This window comes from Phyllopteryx taeniolatus, chromosome 9, assembly GCF_024500385.1.
Source record: "Phyllopteryx taeniolatus isolate TA_2022b chromosome 9, UOR_Ptae_1.2, whole genome shotgun sequence".
Taxonomy (NCBI): Eukaryota; Metazoa; Chordata; class Actinopteri; order Syngnathiformes; family Syngnathidae; genus Phyllopteryx; species Phyllopteryx taeniolatus.
Window position 1 is genome coordinate 4232535 of NC_084510.1, and position 23329 is coordinate 4255863.

At 43.4% G+C, this 23329-nt stretch overlaps 1 long non-coding RNA gene across 1 annotated transcript in view; it reads left to right on the forward strand.

Annotated features, from left to right (window-relative positions):
* The first annotated feature begins 4877 nt into the window (after window positions 1-4877).
* LOC133484058 (uncharacterized) overlaps window positions 4878-23329 on the forward strand; it is a 43591-nt gene continuing 25139 nt past the window's right edge. The window contains exon 1 of the long non-coding RNA XR_009790283.1: window positions 4878-4991. This is a non-coding gene — a long non-coding RNA (uncharacterized LOC133484058). The remainder of the gene's footprint in view (window positions 4992-23329) is intronic.

Genomic DNA, 23329 nt, shown 5'->3' on the forward strand with positions numbered 1-23329 from the left:
TATTCATTGCATAATGTCATAAGCCACCCTGCAGTTCTACTGTTGGAGCCTGGAGGGCGCTTTGCGCCCTCTCACTCTCTCTCTCTCCCCTCCCCTCTCTCTTTCCAGCACCTTCCTTGGCCGCGCACCTGTCACCAATCAGCCCTCGTTACCACCTGCATTTAAGCCTGCCTGATCCCGAAAATATTGCCACAGTATTACAGCTTCTCCAGCGGTACAACGGCTCCCCAGTCTCCAGACTACAGAATTCCTCGTCTCCTTTCTGAACTCCGTGTCTCTCCTTGTCCTCAATGTTCCCTCCATGTTCCTCGCAAAGTAAATTCCTACTGCCAAGCCAGCCGCCTGCCCTCGTCACCACCTGCCACGCATTCCCTGCCACCACAACGCGCCAGCGCACCTCAAGGACCATCTACATTTGTCAGGGCTCCTGTTTCAGCACCCTGAGTCCAGCATCTGTGTGTGTGTCATCAGTGCTTTGAAGGGTTGATGTGTTAGAGTCTAGCAGCTGCAACTTGTCATCCTAATTACACCTGACGTGCTCTTAAGACGCTGTGGGACTCCAACTCGTTGCCAGACTATCAACGCTCACCTCCCTGTCCTCTCTGCATCTGGGTCCAACTTGCAACCTGAATCCTGACAATATTTCCCTTTTTCAATAAACTGTTCATCACAAACTCTCAGCCTCCACCTGCTCTTGGGTCCAATCTCCATCCGTTCATGACACATAAATGACACTTCAAACAACACTACACAAATGCATACAAAATTATCAAATATTATAGGCACTTAAATTATAAAGATTAACATATTTCCTTGAAGGTCTCCTTCCGTCACAGTTTTTCTGTTTAATTTTGATCATCTTTGATTTCCTTTTATCATGTTTGCATGATAACTTTGGTTGGAAAGGCCTAAAATGTCCTTTTTCAACGTTTTCAAGTGAGTCTTTTCTACCCGCATTTGAAACGGTTGGATTTCTCATTATTACGTTGTATGTGACATGTAAATGAGCTTTGCTCTGATAGGATCACCCATGTTCCCCATTTAAATATGGAAAAGAGTTTGGCTCTTTTTGGTCCGTATTACGGCATCTGCTTTGGGTAGCCAAGCATTCATAGGGATGTTGCATCCTTTTGATTTCTTACTCCCCCCTGTACCCCACGATCCTTGCGGCCAATGACACCGCATTACTATCACTGTGAAGCACAATTAACTAAACTGAAAGGGAGTGTGGATGAAAATAAAAAGAGAGGGGGATATTTTTATATATACTGTGTGTGTGTGTGTGTGTGTGTATACACTTGCAATGTGGCACATACACCATGTTGGCGTTAGATAATCGTTGAGCTACAGACTGATGTAACGAAGCATGACGAGATTCATGTTGAGTTTTTGTGAGGTTTTAGAGGCATAGGTTTCCAGTTTTTTTTTTTTTAAATGTATTAGTTAAATTCTAGATATTGCAACTTTAGAAGCAATCAGCTTTGGAGGTTCCACTGTATCCAGCCTATATTGATATTCTTCGCTAGAGCTAAACTCACTTATCACTTGGTTTGTGTAATGACACATTGCCAGAATATTAAAATGTTTGCTTGTTTGCTTGCCGATTCCTTTCCTCTCAGTCCGCCAGCCTGTCAGAAATCTCTGCATGCCGCCTGTCTCTGCAATCATTCATTCTGTGTATCCTTGTACTTTATCACCAGTTGCCAAAACCTCATCAGCCATGAACTCTTAGCCTCTTTACCACAACAAAGCTGTAACAGAAATCCTGGAATTCATCTCTCTTTGTCATTTACTCCAATCCCAGGGAACCTGAATGTTGCTACAACTGTGTTTTCTTTCACCTAAAGAAAGAGCTGAAAGAAATAGAAACACACACACAAATTCAGGGCAGGGACAAGCACAGACTCACACATACACACACACTCTGTCCCCCACCCCTCACTTCTATTATTATTCTGTTCAGAGCAGTTTCCCATTAGCCATTTGTGGGGAGGAAAAATTCAGGAATGATAAGCAAGTCAAAAGTTTGTTCGTGTGTGGGTGAGTGTGCTTGGGTGTACAAGAGGAGGTGGCAGGCTTATTGAATCACTCCCTCGATCCATCCACCTTTCTCTTCACCTATTCATCCTTGTGCACGTTGGTGGTACGTAATAAGGCCAGCCCCCATCATCTGACACACGTGTAGACATCCACCTCCATGATGTGTCACTATCCTTCCACCTCCCTCTTCCCATCATTCTCCACCTGCTACCTACACTTGCTCTGCCTCCCTCATCTCTTTTTTTGTTCATTTTCATTCTTTCTCTCCACTCTGCCTTCTCCTCCCCCTCCGCATGCTGCGTGTCACCGATACAAGATAAAAAAGAAAAATGTTTTGGCAGATAAGACTAATAAGAGAAAAGGACCAGCCTAAACAACCGAGAAAGGAGACCAAAACTGGAGTGAGTTTAACTTCTAAACCCCATGAGTTTGTGTCTTCTTCGACGGAATATCCCAGAAGATGAAGGTTAGCAAGAGCGAGAAGATGGAGAATAATTCAAAAGCAGAAGACTCATGAGATTCAGAGGTCAGGACTTGCCTGAGGAGGGTATGCCTGCACACACACACACAAAAAACAACAACAACAGCCTAGATACAAAAACATGGGCATTTTGCATTGTGTATCAAACTGCTTCTTTTTCACTCATACTGCTTACTTGTGTCCGCAGGCTTTGGTTGTGACTAATTTTAAAAGTATTTTCTGGATTCAACTAAAAGAGGGTTTCTTTTCTGTATATTGCATTTTCATTCTAATTAATTCCCCCCAGTGCAGATCCTCAAAGAGCTTGTCTTTCCCTCACTTACTCTGTCTATCTGGGTCCTGTACATGTTTCCCACTCTCCCCATCTGTCTTCCTTTGAGAAGCAAATAATTGGATGTGGAGATTGGCTTCTCTATGGTTCAGCAAAGAGGACTGATGCTACTCGTCACACATGGCCACGCACACACCTGGAACGCATGGTGTGTGCGAGTGTGTATGTGTGATACTTTGTGCATGCACAAGTGACCAATTTGAAAACTTTGAATTGTCGACTAATCTCATTTACTCTCTTATATTTAGGTTGAAGCTAATTGCAAATAATTTTTGACAAAGAACTGTATGAGTTAAATTTTAGAGTTGGGGTGATACTAGAGCTCTGTGATCTTATGGTTAAGCCTTCCAGTGCGGGGTTTGCATATTCTCCCCGTGCTTGTCTGTGTTTCCACGGGTTACTCCTCCCACATTCCAAAAACATGCATTTAACATTAATTGAAGACTCTAAATTGCCTGTAGGTGTGAATGGTTTATATGTGCCCTGCAATTAGCTGGTAACCAGTACAAGACGTTCCCTGCCTGTCCAGCGACCCTAATGATGACAAAAGGATGGATGAACTGAAGTAACGATAGCTTTTGCACTGAGAATTTTTAAGATTGTTTCGTTGTTTTTTAAACGAGACTTCTAAGGGGTCATTTACACTGACCCACATCCAACAAAAAAAAGGGAAAACTGTGACAAATGCATCTTTTGTAAAATGTCTACATTATCATTTTAAGCACAAGAAAAATGGTCATCTGCGAAAAAAAAATTAAAAAATTAGGTGCCCATTCATGAGTATATAACAGAGGCCAAAAGCTTTGTGGTTTTTACCTGTGTGCTACTAGAGATAACAAGCTTGTAATTATTGTGAACAGGGATAATTTCGACAAGGTCGAAATCTGTATGCAAAACTATTCAAAAATGCTTGGAAACAAAAACATATTTGAATATGTAATCTTGTATGTTAAAATGAGTATGAATGTCAATGTGAATGGTTGTCTCTCTGCAGACAAGTCGAGGATGTTGCCTTTTTTTTCATCAGTTTGGACAGGCTCCAGGTCACCCGTGACTATGAACAAGTTGAGCAATAGAGATAGATGGATAGTATGCTGCAGCTAAAACAAGAATAGTTTGAACAGAATCATAATGTCATAAATATGGCAGTTGTGATTGCTTTGATTTAATATTAAGAGGCTGTTTCAATACCGATTGAAGTCCCGTTTACACCTCATTTTTCCCCCCACGCGACACAGGTTTTGTGTGATACCGTTTCTAATGACTTGACAAGTTTGACCTTCTGCCAAAACCATCGCTAGCAATGATGTCTTCTAGCCTGAGTCTGAGCTGCACTGTATTTGTATTCAAGTAGATGTTTTGAACTCAATATGTCGCTCTACTGATACATCAGAATATATGAACAGTCACACCCATAAAATATTTACAGGAATCCCTCATTTACGATGGAATTCAGTTCCTGTGGTCGCGACGTTAACACAAATTGGTACGTAAGTTAGAAGGCTGCGCTAACGCAGGTTAAGTCATACTTACGGTAAATATTTGCATGACTCAGACTTCGTCTTCTCAACGTACTCATACACATGTAAAACTAGTTCATTGTGCGTCGTTCGTAACCTCGAAACGTTGTATGTCGGTGCCGGTGTCTGAGAGACCTTTGAAAGGATTATTGTTGGAGGACTTCCCCCAGACCGACAGAGTGAGTAAGAAAGAGAGTGAGAGGCTCTGGAGCACCACAGGATAGTGATGAAATGGAGAACTCAAAAACAACAGTATAAAGACGTTCTTTCTAGTAGCAGGTGTCAAGATAGAAGGGTTTCCAAATGCACAAGTACTGTATCTGTAAAGGGATGCCGTCTTATTCCTTTTTCCTCTTACTTTTTGTTGTGCCACTCCTGTGTCTCATTATTCTCTTTCATTCTCCTCTTCACCTTCCCGCCCAACCACAATCCCCTCCTCCTCGTCCTCCTCCTCTCCTTTTCTCCTACTCCAGCTGCTTACCTCCTTCCAGTCCAGTCTCATTGTCCTTACACACATGCGCGCATCGCTCGCGTTTGTGCATGTGTCTGTGTGAGGACGAGTTGCAAGCCGATCATTTTGAACACGTCCATCTAGCAGAGCGCCATGCTTGCTTCTGAGGTGAGTGTGTTGCCTCTTTATTCGACAAGTGTGTATGTCGCATGTTATTATATTATAGACAGTCTGTGAACAGTTATTTATTTTTTTATTTCTTTTCCACTATTCATTTCCTCGAGTGTGTTGATTAGCTTTATATTGCTTGCATTAACAGTGGTCAATGGGGTAGAAAGTGGCGTTTTGCTGGCTGTTGAGTTAGATGCGACAAAATTGTGCCTTGTGCTGTGTGTGCGTGTGTGTGTGTGTGTGCGTGCACGTAGCCAGAGGGTGTGCTTGGCTCCGTCGGTACATGCTCAGTTTATGAATTACTAACTCTAATGTTTACTCCAAGCTAGTTCATAAGTCTCTTCATGCACTCTTCTAACTAACTAACTAACTAAAGGATTTAAAGTTTAGTTTCCTCTTTCACCATATTTTCATTTGGGTTTCCAAGGTATTATTTTGTGTTTTATTTATGGCACTACAAAATACAAACTAAAACAGTTTCCCAAAGGTAAGTAAAGGTACTCCAATTAATCAGCCAACTGTTTATGACTCCATATTTTCTTGTACTCAAACTCTTTTCTCTGTCGCTCGTTCTCTCTGTCACACATATACATATACACATTCCAAAGCGGATTTAAATATTTCCCAGGGGGGTTAAGAGTGAACAGAAATAGATCTAATTCTAAATCAGGACCCCAAGCTCAACTCAAGCTGCCTCACCACCTTCCTTTTACAACCTGAAGCTTCAACACTTATCCATAATAATTATAATGAAACTAGGTCTGTGATCATTTACACAACTGTGGGAAATAAAAAGAATTGCTGTGAGATAACATGAGTGAAACATTGTCGACAGTACACGTTTGCCTCAACGCTGCACATAGAGGGTGGTTTTTATTCAATAGATAATACATTGGAAGTTCGTGGTGAGAATTTTCCCTATTTGTATTGTTCAGCCAACAATAAAATCAAAGTGAATAAATTGTATAAATACAATAAAACCTGATTTGTACCACAGAAATCAAATCTGGTGATGAAAGAAAAAGGTTGTGGCACACCAGCAGCCTCCAACAGCCTGAAAGAGATGTAAAAGTGGTTAGCAGAGACAGAGAAGTAAGGACTTTGTTTTCGTACTGTGTCCCATCGGGAGGGTGTGAAAGAGAAGTATGGAAAATTGTAAAGTAATTATCATAATTCATGCTTAAATAATGAAGATTCTCCAGAAATTACTTTCAAAGTGGCTCTGAATGTGATGCTGCTATTGTGGTATCCTTCTCTTAAGGTTGTAACAGGATATCCAGACATTATATTGGAATATCCATCCATCCATTTTCTGTACCACTTATCCTCACTTGGGTCGCGGGCGTGCCCAGCTATCTTCGGGTGAGAGGCGGGGTACACCCTGAACTGGTCGCCATCCAATCTCATTCAAAATGCCTTGACAATTTTTCACATATGACAGATTGTGATGGTATATTGGCCACTTTGGTGAGTTTAGTCCAAACAAGCCGCATCGCATGGTGACCGATTCTCCTGTTTTGTGTTTTATCACCTTTCACTTATCAAGATCAGTATTGGGCTGTCACACTTATGTAAAGGTTTATTTAATAGGTGCCGGTATGTGCTTTTCTTTGAGAAGGGTTCAAGAGTCAACACATTATTTGTTTGATCCTGGTAACTGTACTCACATCAGGCAAACTCTGCTGTAATGTACTTGCTGGATTATTTGACAAGTATGGGTGCTCTGTTCCACGCTTCAATTTGGTAAGATTACCTGACCCACTCAGAAGTGGAAGAAGAGAGCATAGTGTGCTTGCTCATCGACATGCATGGCCGCGCAACATAGATAGTAAATCAATGCAACCGCCAGTTGTTTCTGATTTCTGCCAAAGTGCATGATATCAATGGACTTCATTTACATATAATCAGTGCTTAAAGGAGACATACAGTGGTGCCTTGACAAAAAATGTTGGAATGTGTTTTTAATAAGAAAAATAGCACTCGATAGCGTTGTACTTTATAAAATCATAAAGTAGTAATATAATTAAATAGAATGTAAATAATTCAACAGTTTTTGCAGCCTGATTTCATACTTCAATGCCCATTGACGTTGTGCCGTTCCTTCTTTGGCCACCAGGCGGCAATATAATACTTGCAAAACAAATAACACGAAGAAGACGGTGTCTTCGAAACTCAGTAAGGTGCAGGATTATTAGTAGTAAGTGGTGTGCATTACGGCATCCAAACAGTTAAATTTTGCTCAGACACGACTATATTCTCCCAGTATTTAACTGGCTTGTCCAAATGTTGTTCAGCAAAGCAAACTTTAAACAAGCTTTGACATGCTTTTTTTCAGCAATGGGGTCTTGCGTGGTGAGCGTGTATACAGGCCATGGTGGCGGAGTGCAGTAGTCATTGTTTTCCTTGTGACAACAGTACCTGCTAATTCCAGGTCTTTTTGAAGCTCTCTACAGGTGGTCCTTGACTCTTGGACAACTCTTCTGATTCTCCTCTGTCAGAAATCTTGCAAGGAGCACCTGATCGAGGCAAATTTATGGTTGTATGTTTGGCTTTCCACTTACGTATTATGGCCCCAACCGTGCTCACTGGAACATTCAGAAACTTAGATATGCACCTGTAACCAATGCCATCATTATGTTTTGCAACAATTACTTTGCGGTGGTCTTGAGACAGCTCTTTGCTCTTACCCGTCATGAAATGTGTCTTGACTCACACCTTGGCAATGAGACCTTTTTGTCGGCCATCAATTAGGACTGAACCAGCTGATATTCATTCATTCATTCAAAGGGCTGGATTGCTGTTTGATTATTGATAGTTTTTAGATGTTGTCTTGGCTTTCCATGCCTTCTTGCACATCCCTTTCTTCATGTGTTAAATACTTTTTCCGTGTCATTTCACAGTATTACACACAACCTAATTTCTGATCTTATTTGTTTTACTTTATTTTTATGTATGGTTACTTGGGTTGTTCCCAACATCTGGTGAAAATTTCTTGTCAATAGCACCTTTGTAAATATATTTAGCGAAAAAAATGGTGATATGTTAAATACCTATTTCAGCCGCTGTATACATATATGTTAGGTAGCACTGTGAGCACATATGGCTGTATGTGTAGATGAGGCACACAGTTGAAAGGGCGTGTTGCGTTTCTGCCATTTTAAAGATGACACAGCATTGTCTATTTGAAAACCGCAATTTTGAGTTTCAATGCAAAATTGTTACAGCCCTGATTATTAGTCATTTTTCACTGACAAAGAATATACGCCTTTGTGTATTGTTATATTGTCTTTCTATATGTGTTGCTGCACTGTTGTTGTTAGGGTGGCATACCACCTAATCTTGAATCCCAACTAGCACCCCCCTGTGCCTCCTTCTATAGTCCAAAACTGATCTCAAAAAGAAGCTGGCTCGCCATCGATCACATACAGAGGAGGAGGACACACTACTGGAGGACTCAGTGGGCTGGTAGACACAGGCTTGAGCAGGGAATCGTGGATCTTAAGGATTGGCGGAAGCTTGAGTTTAATTGAAATGGGGTTAATAACAGAGTCCATTTTCAATAGACCGGACACATCATGGACACATCATTTTCGTCACTCCAGCCAAGCTCAAGTTCCGTGTGGAGAGCCATACCTCCTGTCAAGGACAATATGCAGGAGCCATAATCCGGTGATGGCTTGCCAGAGGTGGACCGGTGCACAGGTGGACAAACAGAAATGGACGTCTGTTTCCTGCAAGGCAAACACAAAAGGCTGATTGCTATGAGCCACCTTGAACGGGGAAATACCTGATTCTGAGCAGAAGAGAGAATTGCGGACGTAATTCACCCAGTGAAGGTGGGGGGACCAGGAAGAAGGGCGCTTCTGACAGACGCAGCAAAGTGGAACTTTCAATCCCTGGTTGGTCTGCTCTTTCTGGCCATTTGACTGGGAGTGTTAATCAAAGGAAACAATCAAAGTGTCGCCCAACGCGTTGGAAATTGCCCTCCAGACCTGGGAGAACTGTAGTCCCTGTCTGAGACGAGGTTGGAGGAAGACTGCTGATGAAGTCAAAGGAGATATGTGATGAAGGGTTGGAGGGAATGGGAAGTGACTGATGAAGACCAGCGGGAGGATGATGAAAAGACTCAGACAGAGCAGGCAATGACAGAGACAGAGCATGCAATTAATTCTTGAATGTTCCTGTGAAGACCTGGCCATCAGAACTTATGGCGAGGGTCAGCAACTAAGTTAGGCCTCGGGCCAAATACTTTCCTGACAATTCAATTGCGGGCCAAAATTACATTTTTATCAGGCAAAATCTTGCTTTTCCTACTAAAAAAACCCACAAAACTCATTGATACTATTATATCATATATAAAAACTTTATTTATTTAAATAATACATTTATTAATTCTGTCTGATTTGAAGACTGTTCCTAACACGGACGGTATGCCAAATATAACATCAAGCACCATTCTCAATGTACAGCCGCACAACCTCTCTTGCTCCCGTTACACGAGGGCGATGTCTCGCCTGATCAATTACAAAGCGACGCTCAGACAGGTGATGTGCATTCGAAGTGACGATGATGTGTCCTGCAATTCCCAATAGTCGCCACTATTTTTTTTAATTGGGTGATTTACGTACACCCCTTATAAACAGTTCTAGCCAGCGGAGCCGCTGTTTTGTAGACACTACTTCCGCATTGAACGGCGATGCCGCATTTTGGTCGCTTGGGCAGTCGTGTGGGCATGTCAGCCAATCAGTGTATTTCTTCTGATGTCGTCACGTCACATAGGTTACGCAAGTGTAGTGACGGCAACCGGGGAAGAGTAGCGATTACCGGAGGACCCGTTGACGTTGAATGTGCAGAGGAGCTAATAAAGCAATTAAAGCAGCAAATCGGTGCTTTGTGCCTTTATTGTTGCTGCCACCGAGCTCAGCTGTGCAACGAGAGAAGGGAGTTAACCCCGAGGAGGACAACCTCGGCCCTGGAGAAGGCGTCTCCCCTGCGTCTCCCGACCACGCTCAGGTGACCGTAGCAGGAAAGGTTAACACTTTGTATAAAGGAACTAAAATACATTAAAATAAAAAAACAAAATGCTGTACTTACCATTGATGCTGAGAGTGTGTAAAAAGGAGGGCGAAAAAGGCAAAGATACTCCCGGCGCACAAACACACACAAGCCCTATGCACTGGCTAAGCAGAAACACTATGGTGCTGGGGACAAAATGGCGGACGAGGCACGGGCGTCGTGAAGTCAAAACGTCGTAGGTCGAGTACGTTGTAACTCGAGGACTTCCTGTACACTACAAAGACAAGATATTTAATGTTCAAACTGATGAACTTTATTGTTTTTAGAAATAATGATTAACTTAGAATTTTATGGCTGCAACAAGTTTCAAAAAAGCTGGGACAGGATCATGTTTACCACTGTGTTACATCACCTTTTCTTTTAACAACATTCAATAAACATTTGGGAACTGAGGACACTAATTGTTGAAGCGTTTTAGGTCGAATTCTTTCCCATTCTTGCTCGATGTACAGCTTCAGCTGTTCAACAGTCCGGGGTCTCCATTGTCATATTTTACGCTTCATAATGCGCCACATATTTTCAATGGGAGACAGGTCTGGGCCGCACTCTATTACTACGAAGCCACTCTGTTGTAACACGTGCAGAATGTGGTTTGGCATCCTTTTATACCCAATCATGGCACCCACCTGTTCCCAATTAGCCTGTTCACCTGTGGGATGTTCCAAACAGGTGTTTGATGAGCATTCCTCAACTTTCTCAGTCTTTTTTTGCCACCTGTCCCAGCTTTTTTGTAGAGAACAATGACCAGAAGCTCCCTATCACTAACAGGTGACACGATGAAGCTTGTAGTTGACTCGGGCATTGCTAGGATAGGACGTCCCCCACTCCTCTATCCAATACGTCAACCTCAACAAAAAATAGGAGATTTGGATTAGGATGAGTCAAGACAGTTGAATTTAAGTATAAATGCAACCACAGCCTGGCTCTTGGCTGGATTGGCTCTTGAGTTGACCTTTCTCCACAATGAATACCAGAAACTGAACAGACATAAAATGAAATTTAAACTTCTCTGCTTTGACATAGAACCGGTTCTCAAGAAGGCATTGCAGGACTAGAGGGACATGTTGGGTGTGTTCACAGATACTCCTGGAGAACATCTAAATGCCATCAATGTAAACAAAACAGAATCGGTTGACTTTGTCACAAAGCACATCATCAATTAGACTGTGAAACATAGCGGGAGCATTGTTCAATTCAAAAGGCATAACCAAAAGTTCCCTAATGGTGTATAAAAGCTCTTTTCCATTTGTCTCCCTCCCTAATCCTCGTCAGTTGGTTCACGTTGCGGTGGTCAAGTTTAATGAAAACTGTAGCTGTTTTTAATGGTTATATCATTAAGTCCCCAGTAGCTGATCCATGGACTTAAGGCTTCTTTATACTCGCGCGGGTGGCGACCGCACTGACGACACTGCTGCTGGCCCGCGCGCAGTTTGCCTTTGTCCTCGAGCACAACCCACGCACGCAGCTTTGAAAATGTACTGCAGTTCTCCTCCAAGTCGGGGGTGTCGCTACAGCTGGTATTGGCTAGGACACCACAGGGTGGAGTATCCTCTGCATTTTGGCCATTTCTGGTAGCTGTTTTTACTTTACTTTCAAGGAACAAAGCAACAATAATGGCGATCGTGGAACAGGTCTGCTAGAACAAATGGACCCAGATGACCAGATGATACATTTAATTATGCTGCAAAATCGATCAAGAAGGTGGCGGCGTAGGTGGTATGTGGAACCAAGGGGAACGCTGAGTACGTCATCACAGCATGTGACTAAAACGGACCAATTATAAGAGATGATCTCCGTGGCATTCTATGCGGTCGGCCGCGCGAGTGTAGGAGTATAAAGAGTATTAAGAGTTTTGGCCTTCTTTTGAGTAAAAAAAATAACCCAGTGCCTACTGCGGATTAAGAAAGGACGAATGATACCAGAAACAAGGGATGAAGAAATAGATTCCATTAGTGCCTCCTGATCGGGTTTCAAAACGTGGTATAGTTTTGAATTGTGCAAAGGGGAATTGGTTAACAGATTGATACCACATTCATAAGGACAGTGCGGCAGAAGAGACAGAGCTCTATCCTTACTGAAAACCAAGCTCAGATAATGGAACTCCGAATACACAGTCTCCAAATTACAGTAATTTCTTCAGTTACCATTTTAGCAGTTGATTGAGAAAAGAGAAAGCTGACCGAAGAGAACTGGAATGGCAAAAATTACTCTAATTCTTTCTAACAGGAGTTAAGACGCTTGAGGAAACTCAAACTCAAAACGAACGTTGGCAATAACATACATTTATAACAGGTATTGACTGTTGTATAAAGTCAAATAATCTTAGGTCAGTCACAAGTGCAAAAGATCATTAAAAGAGGGAGCTGCTTTAAAGAAGTGTGGTTAGAGCTTAGCATCTGCTAAGGTTACTCTGACAAAAGTGTGGGCGAACTTAAGCGGGGCGAACGCTTCATCGGCATTTGTTAGAACTGGCGAATCTTTCTCGACACCGGCTTAAGCAAGCTCCCATCGCAGGGACAATGGGGACCTTCATCCATCAATCCATTTTCTGAGCCACTTCTTCTCACTAGTGTCGCGGGTGTGCTGGAGCCTATCCCAGCTGTCATCGGGCAGGAGGCGGGGTATACCCTGAATGGTTGCCAGCCAATCGCAGGGCACATACAAACAAACAACCATTCGCACTCACATTCACACCGACGGGCAATTCAGAGTCTCCAATTCATGCATGTTTTTGGGATGTGGGAGGAAACCGGAGTGCCCGGAGAAAACCCACGTAGGCACGGGGAGAATATGCAAACGCCACACAGGCGGGCCGGGGATTGAACCCCGGTCCTCGGAACTGTGAGGCTGACACTCTAACCAGTCACCCACCGTGCCGCCACACAATGGGGATCTTTAACCCTTTAAACGGAGAACGGGTCAGGACTGCTTTGGTAAACAGGGGAGCCTGGTGTAAGCAAGATCCAGTTATATGGTTAATCTCTCAATGGTATATAGTACATATAGAGTATACTATTGACAGATGAAAAAATAACCACAATAACCACAATGACAAATTATCAGAAAAGTTTTATTGCAGTCACACTACTTGCAGTTTTTCGGTCTAGATTTTTTTTTTCTATTTAGTTAGTCTGCACTTATGTTTTACTGTTTTTCCGTTCTCCTCTTGTATGTCTAGCTTTATTTGCCCTGCCAGCTTTTCCTCTCTGCTCCTTTATCATCGTCTCCCTCGAGTTACTCAGTCCTTCCTATGCTTCATTCTTTCACTATCCTCTCCTCCTGTCCTGCCCCTCAATTACTTCAATCCAGCACAGGCGAACCTATATGGGCAAGGTTTAACGGACAAGGGCTATGCTGCTGTTCAACAAACAAGTTTAGCAAGGTGTGTATGCATGTATGTGTGTTTGTGTGTGTGTGCGTGTGTATGTGTGTGAGATGTTTGTATCAGTGAATGTGTACTGTATGAGTGTTTGAGTGAATGTATGTGTGTGTGTGTGTGTGTGTGTGTGTGTGTGAGACAGACAGAGAGAGAGAGAGAGAGAGAGAGAGAGAGAGACTGCAGGTGCTTCATCAAGATAAATGATCTTCAGGCAATCAGGTCAGTCAGTTGGGCGCTTTGGCATACAAAGGAGTGAAGGAGGTCAAGCCTCAAATAGGGGAAATGGGTGCATTGGTACATTTGTAATTAATGTGTCTTCACAGTGAGACCGCTGCGGCGAGTTCCTTGATTAGACGTGAGTCCTTAGTTTTCTCCTCCTCCCCTCCTCCTCAATATCATCATTACCACTGCACGCGATACCCAATCCCTTCCATCCCCCCAAAATCTTGCTGCTAGTGCTCCTCTGGGAAGCAGAAAATTTCTCAAGATTGGTGTGTTGTTGTTTGACAGGCTAATTAGTCATGCCAGCATTTTGTGTATCTCTTCATTGGTGACCTGTCACTGATTTTAACTGGAATTCAACACACTTAAGAATTTCGCTCTGGATTTCTATGAGAGGTTAAGCTGTCACATTACAGTATACATTTTTTCCATTTCTTTCAGCACACTGTAACATTTGTCAGTGGGAAACATTATGAAACCAACCTGAGGCTTTTACGGGCATACACAATACGATGTGTGTCAGAAAAGTTCCAGGACTGGCGCACTTGAAAACAGCTTCCTAGCAAGGCTGGTCTGCGACAGAGATATTTTTAACTACTAAGTGCCCGTAGTTGTGAATGTGAGTGCGAATGGTTGTTTGTTTCTATGTGTCCTGCGATTGGCTGGTTCAGGGTGTACGCAGCCTCCTGCCCGAAGATGGCTGGGATAGGCTCCAGCATCCCGCGACCTTAGTGAGGATAAGCGCTAAAGAAAATGGATGGATTAACTACTAACTTGTTTTTATCAAGCATGCTTTAACAAACGTGTAAAACAATCGCAACTACTTTGCAAAAAACGACTGACGTTCATCCTGATGAATTGTGTGATCGATCTGCATGAGTCACACATCTGTAAAAAGGCTGTTCCGATTAAACGTGTGTCACGTATAGTAGATTGGAATAGATCACATCACATGTAAACAGTTTACTAGAGCTCTTCAATAGAAATTATTTCAGTTGGTGTGCCCTCTGATTGGCTGGCGACCAGTTCAGGGTCAGCTGAGATAGGCCCCAGCCCGCCCACGACCCTAGTGAGGATAAGCGGTACGGAAAATGGATGGATATATATATATCTGCGATGTGAGTGCGAATGGTTGTGAGTGCGAATGGTTGTTTGTTTGTATGTGCCCTGCGATTGGCTGGCAACCAGTTCAGGGTGTACCCCGCCTCCTGCCCGATGACAGCTGGGATAGGCTCCAGCATGCCCGCGACCCTAGTGAGGAGAAGCAGCTCAGAAAATGGATGGATATATATATATTTTTTTTTTTTATTATTATTTTTTTTTTACATTCATTTTCTGTACCGTTTATTCTCACCAGGGTCACAGGCATGCTGGAGCCTATACCAGCTATTTTCGGGCGAGAGGCGGGGTGTACCCTGAACCGGTCACCAGCCAGTCACAGGGCATAAACAAACAACCATTTGCACTCATATTAACACTTACGGGCAATTTAGAGTCGTCAATAAACCTACCAAAACCCACGCAGGCACTGGGAGAACATGCAAACTCCACACAGGGGAGGCTGGATTTAAAGCCGCGTTCTCAGAACTGTGAGGCAGATGTGCTAACCAGTCGGCCATATACAGCGGCTGAAATAAGTATTTAACACGTCACCATATTTCTCACGAAATATACTTCCAAAGGTGCTATTGACCTGAAAATGTCACTAGATGTTGGGAACAACCCAATACATCCATCCATACAAAGAAAGTAGAACAAATATGATCAGAAATTAAGTTGTGTGTAAAACTGTGAAATGACACAGGGAAAATGTATTGAACACATGAAGATAGGGAGGTGCAAAATGGCATGGAAAGCCAAGACAACACCTAAAATCTATCAATAATCAAACAGCAATCCGGCCCCAAATGAATATCAGGTGGTTCATTCCTAATTGATGGCCTACAAAAAGATCTCACTTCCAAGGTGTGAGTCAAGACAAATCTCATGATGCGTAAGAGCAGAGTGGTGTCTTAAGACCATCGCAAACTAATGGTTGCAAAAGATCGCGATGGCATTGAGGCCATAATACAGTTGAGGCCATAATACGTGAACGGAAAGCCAATCATACCACCACAAATTTGCCTTGATCAGGTGCTCCTCGCAACATTTCTGACATAGGAGTGCAAAGAATAATCAGAAGAGTTGTCCAAGAGCCAAGGACCACCTGTGGAGAACTTCAAAAAGACCAGTAATTAGCAGGTACTGTGGTCACAAGGAAAACAGTGAGTAATGTACTCCGCCGCCATGGCCTGTATGCACGCTCTCCACGCAAGACCCCATTGCTGAAAAAAAAACATGTCAAATCTTATTTAAAGTTTGCTGAACAACATTTGGACTACCCAGTTAAATACAGGGAGAATATAGTCTGTTCGGATGAGAGCAAAATTGAACTCTTTGGAAGCCATAATGCACACCACTTTTGGAAGAGAAATGGCACTACACATCACCCTAAAATCACCATACCAACAGTGAAGTTCGGAGGTGGGAACATGATGGTGTGTGGCTGTTTTCCAACAAATGGTACTGGTAAACTTCACATTATTGAAGGAAGGATGAATTGGCAAATATACTGAAACATTCTTGACAAAAATCTGCTGCCATCCACAGGGATGATGAAAATGAAACGAGGGTGAACATTTCAGCAGGAAAATGATCTAAAACATACTGCTAAGGAAACTCTCAAATGGTTTCAAAGACAAAAATAATAAAGCTACGAGAATGGCCCAACCAATCACCTGACATGAATCCAATCAGAAATCTATTGAAAGAACTGAAACTCAAGGTCCATAAAAGAAGCCCACGGAACCTTCAAGATTTGAAGACTGCTTGTGTGGAGGAATGGGCAAAAATCACACCAGAGCAATGCATGTGACGAGTTTCTCCATACAGGAGGCGTCTTGAAGCTGTCATTGCAAACAAAGGCTTATGTACAAAGTATTAAATAAATACCAGTTGGCATGTTCAATACTTTTCCCCTATCATTTCACATAATTACACACAACTTAATTTCTGAGCTCATCTTCGTATGTATGGGTGACTTGGGTTGTTCCCAACATTTGGTGACATTTTCATGTCAATAGCACCTTTGGAAATATATTTAATGAGATGTTAAATACCTATTTCAGCCGGTGTATATTATATATATATATATATATATATATATATATATATATATATATATATATATATATATATATATATATATATATATATATACACATACAAACACACACAGTGTGAATAAGTTTCTCGTCGACCCGAGCTGTATCTTCTTCAAGCTCCTCTCCTCTTCTACCTGGCCTGCTTGGGAGTTCTGCGCAGGATCTTGGCTGTTCCCAGGATTGCACTTTTCTGGACAGCGATGTTGGCTGTTGTTCCTCGTAGCTGCTGGAGCCATCCTCCGAGCTTGGGAGTTAATGTTCCTCATGCCCACATCACTACTGGCACCACTATTACTTTCACCATCCACATTTTCTCTAGTTCCTCCTTCCGTCCTTTGTATTTCTCCAACTTTTTGCGTTCCTTTTCCCAGATGTTGATATATATACAGTGGCGTGAAAAAGTATTTGCCCCCTTCTCAAATTCTTATATTCTGCATAGTTTTCCCACTTTAAGATAATCAAACAAATGTAAATATCAGACAAATATAACCCAAGTGAACTTAAAATGCTGTTTTTACATGATGATTTTATTTATTAAGGAAAAAAAAATTATATTCAAAGTTACCTTGCACTGTGTGAAAAAGTAATTACCCACTTGTTAAATCATGAATTAATTGTGGCTAATCACAACTTTTGGTTAAATTTCAGTGATCACACCCAAGTCTGATTACCTCCAGTTCAATCAAGAAATAATTCAAACAGAACCTGTCTGACAAATTCAAGTCAGACAAAAGAGCTAAAAAAGCTGCAACAAAATTATACAATCCAAACAAATTCAAGAACAGTCAAGAAAGAAAGTAATTGACATCTGTCAGTCTGGAAAGGGTTATATAAGCCTTAGGATTCCAGCGAACCATAGGGAGAGCCAATATCCTCACATGGAGAAAACATGGAAGAGTGGTGAACCTTCCCAGGAGTGGCCGGCCTTCAAAGATTCCCCAAAGAGAACAACAAAGACTCATGCAGGAGGCCACAAAGGAACTCAGGACAACTTCTAAAGAACTGCAAGCTTTCCTTGCCTCAGTTAAGGTCACTTTTCATGACACAACAAAAAGGAAGAGACTGGGCAAAAATGACATTCATGGCAGAGTTCCAAGGTGAAAACCACTACTGACCAAAAAGAACATAAAGGCTTGTCTTGTTTTCACAAAAATTTTGATTCCCGAGACTTTTGGGAGAATATTAAATGCACTGACAAGATGAAAGTTGAGCTTTTTGGAAGGTGTGTGTCTCGTTAAATCGGGTGTAACTGTAGCACAGCATTTCAGAAAAAGAACATCATACTAAGAATACAACATGGTGGTGGTAGTGTGATGGTCTTGGGCTGCTTGCTCATTCAGGACCTGGACAAATTGCTGTGACTGATTTTACTGATTTAACAGAAAATCCTGAAGGAGAATGTTCATCCATCAGTTTGTGACACTTGGGTTCTGCAGCAGGATAATGATCCAAAACACACCAGCAAGTCAACTTCTGAATGGCTTGAAAAACAAAATGAAGGTTGTGGAGTGGCCTATCCATCCATCCATCCATCCATTTTCTGAGCCGCTTCTCCTCACTAGGGTCGCGGGCGTGCTGGAGCCTATCCCAGCTATCATCGGGCAGGAGGCAGGGTACAACCCCTGAACTGGTTGCCAGCCAATCGCAGGCCACATACAAACAAACAACCATTCACACTCACAGTCACACCTACGGGCAATTTAGAGTCTCCAATCAACCTACCATGCATGTTTTTGGGATGTGGGAGGAAACCGGAGTGCCTGGAGAAAACCCACGCAGGAACGCGGAGAACATGCAAACTCCATGCAGGCGGGGCCGGGGATTGAACCCCGGTCCTCAGAACTTTGAGGCTGACGCTCAAACCAGTCGTCTACCGTGCCGCCGTGGAGTGGCCTAGTGAAAGTCAAATGCAGTGGCATTCATGCTCGAAAACCCTCTATTTTTGTTGAATTCAAACAATTCTCCATGGAAGAGTGGGCAGAAATACAGCGGCTGAAATAATTATTTAACACGTCACCATTTTTGTCACTACATACGAAAGGTGCTACTGACATGAAAATTTCACCAGATGTTGGGAACAACCCCAGTAATCCATACAGACAAAGAAAGTAGAATAAATGAGCTCAGGAATTAATTTGTGTGTAATAATGTGAAATGACACAGAGAAAAAGTATCGAACACACCAACTGGTATTTATTTAATACTTTGTACAAAAGCCTTTGTTTGCAATGACAGCTTCAAGACGACTTCTGTATGGAGAAACTAGTCGCATGCATTGCTCTGGTGTGATTTTGGCCCGTTCTTCCATACAAGCAGTCTTCAAATCTTGAAGGTTCCGTGGGCTTTTATGGACCTTGAGTTTCAGTTCTTTCCATAGATTTTCGATTGGATTCAAGTCAGGTGATTGGCTGGGCCATTTTAGCAGCTTTATTTTTTTTTTTTGAAACCAATTGAGAGTTTCCTTGGCAATATGTTTTGAATCATTATCCTGATGAAATGTCCACCTTTGTTTCATTTTCATCATCCTTGTAGATGGCAGGAGATTTTTGTCAAGAATATCTCTGTACATTTGCCCATTCGTCCTTCCTTCAATAATGTGTTTACCAATGCCATTTGCTGAAAGCAGCCCCACACCATCATGTTCCCACTTCCGAACTTTACTGTTGGTATGGTGTTTTTAGGGTGATGTACACTGCCATTTCTCCTCCAAATATGGTGTACATTATGGCATCCAAACAGTCCAATTTTGCTCTCATCCAGACTATATTCTTCTCGTATTTAACTGGCAAATGTTGTTCAGCAAACTTTAAACGAGCTTCGACATGCTTTTTTTTTCCAGCAATGGGGTCTTGTCTGATCAGCGTGCATACAGGCCACGGCAGCGGAGTGCATTAAGGCTTCTTTATACTCACCCGAAGGGGTGACCGCACTGACATCACTGCGGCTATCGCGGCGCGCAGTTTGCCTTCATACTCGAGTGCAACCCACGCACGCTGTTTTGAAAATGTGCTGCAGTTCTCCTCCAAGTCGGGGGTGTCGCCACGGCTGGTATTGGCTAGATTGAGTTTCCTCTGCATTTTATGGCCAATTCCGGTAGCCGTTTTCACTTTCCAGAACAAGGAACAAAGCAACAGCAATGGAGACCGTGGAACAGTGCCTGCTAGAACAAATGGACCTAGATGACCAATTAATGCGTTGAATTATATTGGAAAATTGATCAAGAAGGCGGCGGCGTAGGTGGTATGTGGAACCAAGGGGAAAGCTGAGTATGTCATCACAGCATGTAACTAAAAGGGACCAATCACGAGAAATGATCTCCACGGCATTCTATGCACGGCGACAATGTGTGCCGTGTGCGCGTCAAGTGTCGCATAAGGGCCGAGCGGCCCAGTGCGTCGGTCACGTGATGCAATGCAGGACCTGTCGCCCGTGCGAGCGCGGGAGCATAAAGAGGCCTTTACTCACTGTTTTCCTTGTGACAACATCCATCCATCCAACCATTTTCTGTAGCACTTATCCTTACTAGGGTCACGGGTGTGCTGGAGGCTTTCCCAGCTATCTTCGGGCTAGAGGCGGGGTACACCCTGAACTGGTCACCAGCCAATCTCAGTCCTTGTGACAAGAGTACCTGCTAATTCCAGGTCTTTTTGAAGTTCACCACAGGTGGTCCTTGGTTCTTGGACAACTCTTCTGATTATTCTTTGCACTCCTCTGTCAGAAATCTTGCGAGGAACACCTGATTGAGGCAAATTCATGGTGGTGTGATTGGCTTTCCACTTACGTATTATGGCCCAAACGTGCTCACTGGAACATTCAGAAGGTTAGATATGCACCTGTAACCAATACCATTGTTATGTTTTGCAACAATTACTTTGCGATGGTTTTGATTACCAATCATGAGATGAGGCTTGGTGGCACGGTGGACGACTGGTTAGAGCGTCTGCCTCACAGTTCTGAGGACCGGGGTTCAAACCCTGGCCCCGCCTGTGTGGAGTTTGCATGTTATCCCCGTGCCTGTGTGGGTTTTCTCCGGGTACTTCGGTTTCCTCCCACATCCCAAAAACATGCATGATAGGTTAATTGAAGACTCTAAATTGCCCGTAGGTGTGAATGTGAGTGCAAATGGTTGTTTGTTTATGTGTGCCCTGCGATTGGCTGGCAACGAGTGTACCCTGCCTGCTACCCGAAGATAGCTGGGATAGGCTCCAGCACTCCCGTGACCCTTGTGAGGATAAGCACCTCAGAAAATGGATGGTTGGATGGAGATGAGACTTGACTCACACCTTGGCAATGAGACCTTTTTGTAGGCCATCAATTTGGACTGAACCGGTTGGATGGAGATGAGACTTGACTCACACCTTGGCAATGAGACCTTTTTGTAGGCCATCAATTTTGACTGAACCAGCGAATATTCATTTGCACTGACAAGGGCCTGGATTGCTGTTCGATTATTGATAGATTTTAGGCGTTGTCTTGGGTTTCCATACCCTTTTGCACCTCCCTTTCATGTGTTCAATACTTTTTCCCTGTGTCATTTCACATTATTAAACACAACCTAATTTCTGATCATAATCAGAATCAGAATCAGAATCATCTTTATTTGCCAAGTATGTCCAAAACACACAAGGAATTTGTCTCCGGTAGTTGGAGCCGCTCTAGTACAACAGACAGTCAATTTACAGAACACTTTGGAGACATAAAGACATTAACAAAAAACAACAACAAACAACAATTGTGCAAAAAGATGCAGAGTCCTCAGTTCGAATGGCTAATATCGCAATAGTCCGGTGCAATGACCATTGTGCAAAGGGCACTGAGACTTCAAGGAGTGTATGCGGTTTAAAGTGACGAGTAGTGCGATAATCTGGGACAATGGTTGTGCAAATGTTACAGATACTCCTCAATCAGTGTGCAAATGGAGCAGATACTACTCTGGCATGAGTGGCCACTATATGCAAATAGTGCAGCACGGCGAGACAACTACAGTGAGTGCACGAGTAATACATAATACAGAAATGTGACAACGAACTCAAGTCAAAAAATTGCCAGCTTGTTGTAATGGAATTGTAAGTTAGCTGTTCAAGAAGTTGATTGCAAGAGGGAAGAAGCTGTTGGAATGTCTACTAGTTCTAGTTTGCATTGATCGGTAGCGCCTACCTGAGGGAAGGAGCTGGAAGAGCTGGTGACCAGGGTGGGGAGGGTCCGAGAGGATTTTGCACGCCCTTGTCTTAGTTCTGGCAGCGTGCAAGTCCTCAAGGGTGGGTAGGGGGGTACCGACAATCCTTTCAGCAGTTTTGATTGTCCGTTGCAGTCGGAGTTTGTCCTTTTTTGTAGCAGCACCAAACCAGACTGTAATGGAAGAACACAGGAGTGATTCGATGACCGCTGTGTAGAACTGTCTCAGCAGCTCCGGTGGCAGGCCATGCTTTCTCAGAAGCCGCAGGAAGTACATCCTCTGCTGGGCCTTTTTGAGGACGGAGTTGATGTTGGTCGCCCACTTCAGGTCCTGGGAGATTGTAATTCCCAGGAACTTGAAGGTCTCGACGGTTGACACAAGGCAGCTGGACAGCGTGAGGGGCAGCTGTGGCGAAGGATGCCTCCTGAAGTCCACGATCATCTCTACAGTCTTGAGCGTGTTCAGCTCCAGGTTGTGTCGGCCGCACCACAGCTCCAGCCGCTCCGCTTCCTGTCGATATGCAGACTCGTCACCGTCCTTGATGAGGCCGATGACAGTGGTGTCATCTGCAAACTTCAGGAGTTTGACAGTCGGGTTCGCTGAGGTGCAGGGATCCTCGCAGGGATCCTCGCGTAGGTCCCTGCACTGTCGAGGTGTTCTAGGATGAAGTGCAGTCCCATGTTGACTGCATCATCCGCAGATCTGTTCGCTTGGTAGGCAAACTGCAGGGGGTCCAGCAGGGGACCTGTGACACTCTTGAGGTGGTCCAGCACAAGACGTTCAAAGGACTTCATGACCACAGATGTCAAAGCGACAGGCCTGTAGTCATTCAGACCCGAGATTGCAGGTTTCTTGGGGACTGGGATGATGGTGGAGCGTTTGAAGCAGGATGGAACTTCGCACATTTCCAGTGATCTGTTGAAGATCTGAGTGAAGACTGGCGCGAGCTGGACTTTGAGGCAGGATGGAGACACGTGGTCCGGGCCTGCCGCTTTGTTAATCTTTTGTTGTTTGAAGATGCGTCTCACATCCTGTTCATGGATGGTTAACGCAGAGGTCAGAGGTGTGATTGTGGTCGCGGGTGCGGCCGGATTGGTGTGTGGTGTGAAACTGTCCTTTTCAAATCTGCAGTAGAAGGTATTCAAGTCGTTGGCTAGTGTGCTATTGTTCTCAGCTTGGGGGGATCGTCGCTTGTAATTAGTCAGCGACTGGAATGCATGCCAGACTGATTTAGAGTCGTTTGCGCTAAACTGTTTTTCCAACTTTGCTGTATAGATCC